The sequence below is a fragment of the Dermacentor albipictus genome, chromosome 7 (genome assembly GCF_038994185.2).
Source record: "Dermacentor albipictus isolate Rhodes 1998 colony chromosome 7, USDA_Dalb.pri_finalv2, whole genome shotgun sequence".
In the NCBI taxonomy this organism is placed as follows: domain Eukaryota; kingdom Metazoa; phylum Arthropoda; class Arachnida; order Ixodida; family Ixodidae; genus Dermacentor; species Dermacentor albipictus.
In genome coordinates, this window is record NC_091827.1 from 43592898 (window position 1) to 43599906 (window position 7009).

A 7009-nucleotide genomic window follows, 5' to 3' on the forward strand; every position below is an offset into this window, starting at 1 on the left:
AAATTCACTCATCAAATTTTTATTTAACTACATTATGGCCCACATTGCAACTTACAGGTTCTAGCCGTGGAGTTCGCAAGGCCGATCCACCTGGAACAAGTTTTCAAGATGACACCAGTTTCGAGATATAAATTCCCGAACTTTGCGGAGAAATGCATTGGCGTTCCAGTTAATTTGTTAACAAAACGTCGTTTCATGCAGTGAAGCACGTAAGTAACTGGAACGCCACTTGGAGCGTTCTCGTCCTGAGAATTTGTTCCAAGTGGATCCGCCTCGCGAAGTCCACAGTTAGAATTTGTAAATTGCAATATGGGTCATGATATAATTAGCTAGAAAATTAATTAGTGAATTCTTATTATTTAGACAATGTTGTATTTCAATTTTTGTGCAAGTATCGTCCGCCGCTTCAGTAGACCGGTTCATGAAGTAGCATTGTTATATTTGCCACAGGCAACCTCTAAAAAATTTTGAAAGTGTTCGCCGAAACACCCTGTATATATGCGCATATAGTTGACAGACGCCTTCGTCATATTGGTTTACACTCTAACGACGGCGGGCCCACGTACCGAGAGGTTATAAAGTCTGCTGAGTAACGATTAAAGGGCGACTGACGATAACTGTTGGGGGGAAATCAAGCTCTAAGGTCTGTAAAGTTGCCTGAACAGAAGGAGCGATGACAACTTTTATTGTAGCAGTAAGCGTTTCTCCTGTTTCTCTATTTAGACCTCTCCTATACTGCCCAAAGGGAGTAAGTTGACTCTGGATAAACGCAAGCAGGGCAAACTTACTTCGTTGGGAAACAACTACGCATGAGACAAGTTGTTGCATCTCGCAAATGAAGTCCCCACGCTCCCTTTGTTATTTGAATGCAATATATATATATATATATATATAATCTTTGCGTGTCGAAATTACACCCTAACGTGGGTAAATTTACCAGCGCACGTAATTTATTTCGTTGACGCTTCATTTCCCCAACGCTGTGTATCGGGGGCTATATTCGTTAGAGGCGCATAGCGTTCTCGACTGGAAAGTAGCCGTCACATTTGGAGAAGTGATGTGCTGCCAGTGGCGTAGCTAGGTCGTCTGGCAGCCGGGGCCCATAGGTCTTCTGTCACCCCCCTCGCCGGGTGTAGCTGGCGGAAAGAGGGGTGTCTTCAGACGTATATGACACCCGCCCGCCCCCCTCACTGGCCCCTTGCACCCGGGGCCCACTGCCCTCCGGCCCCCCCTGTTGCTACGCCACTGTGTGCTGCACAAGTACTACACGCCATATAGAAGGATGCGAAGCTGTGAGGGTGCAACATCACTAAGGGACAACGTACACGTACATAGTGCACGCGCTGGACCTACGAAAGTCGAAAGCAATCGATAGTTCGTCCACGTCTGGACCCGTTGCGAGATCCTCGAAGGAAACAGCGCAAAGGACGGGCCACGCAAGCGGCCAAGCCCAAACATACACACCCACACAAACACACACGCGGCCCTCGCTTCTCCCGTCTTTGCCCTGTTTCCTTCAAAGGGGCTTCCCGTATAACAACTATGTCGGATTCACAGCGTCAGAGTATAGTTCGAGAGCGTTTCCATAGCCGTGTCGCGGATCGTAATGCAGGAGGCGTGTAAACGTGCCACCACGCGCATGCGCACACCCTCTGCGGCTCGCGTGGGTCGCAGCCGATTTACCGCCGACGCATGTGTGGCGGATGTTTCGCCCTTATCGAAGTGGGTCGAATCGCGGAGCGCTAGGCCTAGCCGCCACTGCCGCGTCGCCTTCTGGGAGCGCTGCTAATTGGGACTCCTGCACTCGGGCGATACAAGGGGGGGAGGGGGGACATCGCTATCGCCATTCCTCCCTTTTCTGCCAGCTGCGTTTCTCGTAATGCGTTTCGGCTTTAATTCGAAGTCGGGGTGCTGCTGCCCGAGACGGAAGTGTTGAAGGATACCCGTCGTTCGAATCCCCGTCATTCTTTTTTTTTTCTCTGCGTACATAGGCTGACTCAAAAGTTTCGACGGAAGGATGCTGGGGGGGTTGCACCAGCTTCACTGCAATAGGCTGCGCGTGCCCTTTTCGCGCGGTTATATGCGCGTGGTTGCGAGCAGTGTTCGACAAATGCAGGGTCGCCGCACTGTGAGCGCGATCGCTTGCGACACTGTGCATGCCGTGACCCGAGGCGGCATGCAGGCATATCGCTTTGATCACTGCGTCACTGGTGAGGTCGTTGGTCAAGGACTGAAACTGAAGTCGTATAGGCGACGGCGCAAAGAAACAAAAGAAACGACATTTCGGAGCTACCGACATGGCTGCCTCGAAGAAAAAAGGAAACGTGGGAGGATAACAGTGGTGGGCGTAGAAGTGAATTCGCTAGAGCTTTCCCATATGCAGAGTAGTATTACGTCATCGTGTCGTTTCTTCATCCGTCCTCCTTTACAATCATCTCCTTGGTGGAAAGTTGCGCGCCCGCTAGCTTTTCATCGGGAATGACACACATGCCGGCTTCAGTGTGCCATAGCGTTCCTGACGGTAATGTCGCGAGAGCAGAGTGCAAAATAACGTGCACAGAATATTAATGACAGTGGTTGTTGTGGGACAAAGATAAGCCCTAAAATGTGTATCATTCTTTTTGAGTGCAAAGTGAAGCAGTATTGGTTTATTCTACGGCAGACCCTTTCTTCTATAGCATTTCTGATACCTTCATATACTTGAACGCGTTTCGCCGAATACTTTCCTGCTGCAGGAACGATATAAAACGCTTTTTAGATGCACACTGCGTTCCTGGCAGGAGAGTACCAAGCACGCATCGTTAAAGATGTAATTTTGGAGGGTGTAACTATAGCTTTACACTCCCCAAGATTACACCTTTAAAATGGGACTTGTAAATGGAAGTACACTCTTGAACAAAATTACACCCTTTGGGTCGTATCTTGCCGCACAATAATCGCCATCTGTCTTGTCGTAATTTCCTTTCTTTAACGCTGCGAACCCGGTACATCCAAGTCACGAACATGCGCGTTATCAGCATGACAGAATTCTCCACAGGAAAGTAGCGAGTGCAGGGTTTTCAAGAAACCAAACGCAAGCAAGGTAGATGACGATTATTGTTGTGTGGGAAAAATACACCCCAAAGGGTGTACATTCGTCTAAGAGTGTGTACATCCCTTAACTCCATCTAAACGCGTACATAGCGTTTCTGACAAGAGAGCACCCGACAATCAGAGCAACACACAGATAGACACAAATTCCACGACCTGCTTTATGGCAAAGCTTTTTATTGTTGTTTTTTACGCACAGCAAGGAGCGTCCTGAGTGGTGTGCACAGTCACTTTCCTTTTTAACACTGCAGTCCTCTACATTGTTGTGAGCAATGTTCTACGAGACGCCGAGAGGAACACGGGGACTCTGACAGGACGGTATGCAGGGAGCATGACGTTAAACCAGGATAACGCAGATAAATTTGGAATAGGGAAACGATTCCTTTTTTTTTTCGTACTACTGCAGCGGCGTCGTATGTGATACGACTGAGGTTTACGATGCCTCCTTGCCCGCGCACTCCTATCCACCCATACTTTTCTTCTCCTTGTAGTTAGCCCCCTTAAGGCACACTAACGTAAAATCTCGCCCACCTCGACCGCGCTATATCGCGGTTCGCGTTTGAAATCACTCGTTATAGTTAACCGGCGTCCTTCCGAGCAAAATGTCACGCCAATGAATCGCAAGCACCAGTTTTACACAACTTTTCGGTGTATATATCGGAAGCCTGAGGATGTAGCGTCTTTCATAGTCAGTGGTTGCTTTGGGGCACATTAAATGGCATTAGTTGATAGATAGATAGATAGATAGATAGATAGATAGATAGATAGATAGATAGATAGATAGATAGATAGATAGATAGATAGATAGATAGATAGATAGATAGATAGATAGATAGATAGATAGATAGATAGATAGATAGATAGATAGATAGATAGATAGATAGATAGACAGACAGACAGACAGACAGACAGACAGACAGACAGACAGACAGACAGACAGACAGACAGACAGACAGACAGATAGATAGATAGATAGATAGATAGATAGATAGATAGATAGATAGATAGATAGATAGATAGATAGATAGATAGATAGATAGATAGATAGATAGATAGATAGATAGATAGATAGATAGATAGATAGATAGATAGATAGATAGATAGATAGATAGCATAACATACAAAATAACATACACTAGGCAAATGGTTCACAGCAGTCGTTCAAGCCCAGAGGCAGCTATCCTACCCGTTGGCGTGGCACATTCCTCGCGCACTTGTTGCGTCGGCCTGCCACAATCTCACCCGTTACTGCTTCCGTTAGTCTGCGACATGAAGGCATCGCCGCGCATGCGCAGTGGTGCGCCGACTCTTGCGTGAGGGATCGGCGATTGTCCTAGCTGCGTCACGCGGTCACGTGGTGGGAGCCGTCTGCGCGTGCAGTCCGCGGAACGATGCTGTGCCATTGCCGATCCCATCAAAATCGACGCACAATCTTCCTCCCTCCGTCAAGGCGCTCACGCAGCGCTGCTTGTTTGTCGTCTGCTTCGAGACGTCTGTCGGCTTTTAGCCGACTGCCCCGATGCGCTCTGGAAACCAGCCGCAAACCACGCGGAAGGGAGTGGTCGCGTACCATATAACTGCACGCGTGACCAGCCTCCGGAAGCTCTCGAGGCAGCCGCAATCAGGCCATGATCAGGCCGTAATGAAAGCCGCACCGTTCGGAGGATCAGGGGCAAGCACGCCATATGTGCAGCGGCATGCACCATAACCACTGCTTATACGCTTTCGCCGCGTTCTGTACCGGCTGTTAACCCGTGGGAAGGTGTGCGCTGGGGATTCCCCATCTAAGCATGCTGCAAGGAAGTCACTGGCCTCGCGGAAATGTACTGCGAGGCGACCAGGCCACGTCTTCCTTTCTGTCTATCTTTTTCTGTTTGAGTTTTAAAATAAGGCGACCGGATGGCTTCGACGTACTGGACCTGCTAAGAAGAAAGCCAGACAGCAACTATATTTACGCTTTACTTGGGCTTGGAAATGGCAAGGCGCTATGTAGCCATTGTGGGCTGTTTTGTCCTTCTGAACGGGCGAAAGGAACACGCTTTCAACATTTTGTGAGGCAAGCGGTATGTGGCAGGTAACGAGGTTGTTAGAGGGCGACACCGGCGATGTTTATTTAACGCAGGAGGAGACTTATAGCAGGGCCTTTGTTGGCATCGACGCAAAATGAAACGGGCAGATCACGGAGGCAGTGTAACTGAAGGCGTGGTTGGTATAGCGCTGAACATGGATGGATAGACGGATGGATGTTATGAGCGTCCCCTTTGGAAAGGGGCGGTCGGTTGCGCCACCAAGCTATTGCTATTATACTGCCTAATGACCTACCAAGGTTAAATAATAAAAAAAACACTATGAACTCCCACAACCTAATTTTCTGATCCCCTATTGCGAACTGTGCTTTTGTACGTCTCCGTTTTTCTTTTTTTTGTCGTTTCCTTACTTTTATTCCACCAATCGTCCAATCGCCTCTTACTAATCCCTATTGCGGACATGTTTACTTTTCCACCGCTCTCGCTGAAACCAAGGGCTTCAAGGAGGCCAGTGGTGCCTAGATAGACCGCTGGGTAGACGTCTCCACATTCTAATAAAACATGCTCCATAGTTTCCTTAGCTTTACAGCAGCAAGCACATGCTTCTTCTTCATTCTTATATCTCGCTTTATAGGTGCGTGTTCTAAGGCATCCCGATCTCCCTTCGGAAAGTAATTTATTTATTTATTTGCAATACTGCCAGTCTCATATCGAGACCATAGCAGGTGGGCATATGATCATACATACATCTCATGGTTTATATACCGAATGGTAAGAACATGAAAACATGTAAATGGAAATACATAAAACAGGTTCAGTTATGAGGCGTAATGAGGTTCCCTTTGAGTTATCATAATTTCTTTCCTGATCGTTTTTTCCTCTTAAGTAGTTACTCATGGCAGGTTTCTTTCCCATTACCGCCACCCATGAGATTATTTCGGCCTCGCTGACTTTCCGCTTGACGTTCTTTGTTGCTGTGTTGCCCATCCTAGAGGCCGCATACTTGCTGGTAAGCTTCCTAGTCCTCTTCCTCCACTGTGAATCAATGTCTTTCCTGTACAGATACCTCAACACTCTCCCAGCTTATTTACTTTCTTCCATATTCCTCATTCGTTCTTCATACTAAATTTTACTGCGAGCTTCCCTCACTTCAAAACTAGTCCAGCCCGTATCACCCTGCACAGCTTCATTCGTAGTCTTCCCGTGAGCGCCCAATGCGAGGCGACCCACTGACCATTGGCTCACATCGAGTCCGGATTGTACCCCTGATTTAAAGCAAACAACCGCATTTCCAAAAGTAAGTCCTGGAACCACAACACCTTTCAACATACCTGGGAGCACCTCGTACCTATTGCATCCCCATAGCGCTCTGTGCTTCATTATGGCTGCCATTGCTCTTCCCCTTTACTGTTATTGCTTTTTCCCGTGCTTCCATATATCTATTGCCCTCGTTTATCCATATACCAAGGTATTTATGTTCTGATACCCGAGGCATTTCCTGGCCCTGTATCGCCGCTGTCTGTTCACTGTTTTCATTAAATACCATAACACCTGACCTAACTCCAGAGCGCACACTAAATTTCAAACCTAAATTGTTGCCTTCCTGTCCACAGATATTAGCCAGACGTTGCAAATCACTTTGCTTGTTAGCCAGCAACCCAATATCGTCCGCATAAAATAAACCTAGAAGCCGCTGCTCTACTACTGTACCCGCCTGTGGATGGATGGATGTTATGAGCGTCCCCTTTGGAACGGGGCGGTGGGTTGCGCCACCAAGCTCTTGCTACTATGCTGTCTAATATCCTACCTAGGTTAACCAATGAAAAAAGAAAAAAAAAACACTATGAACTACCACGCCCAAATTTTCTGATCCCCTATTGCGAACTGTGCTT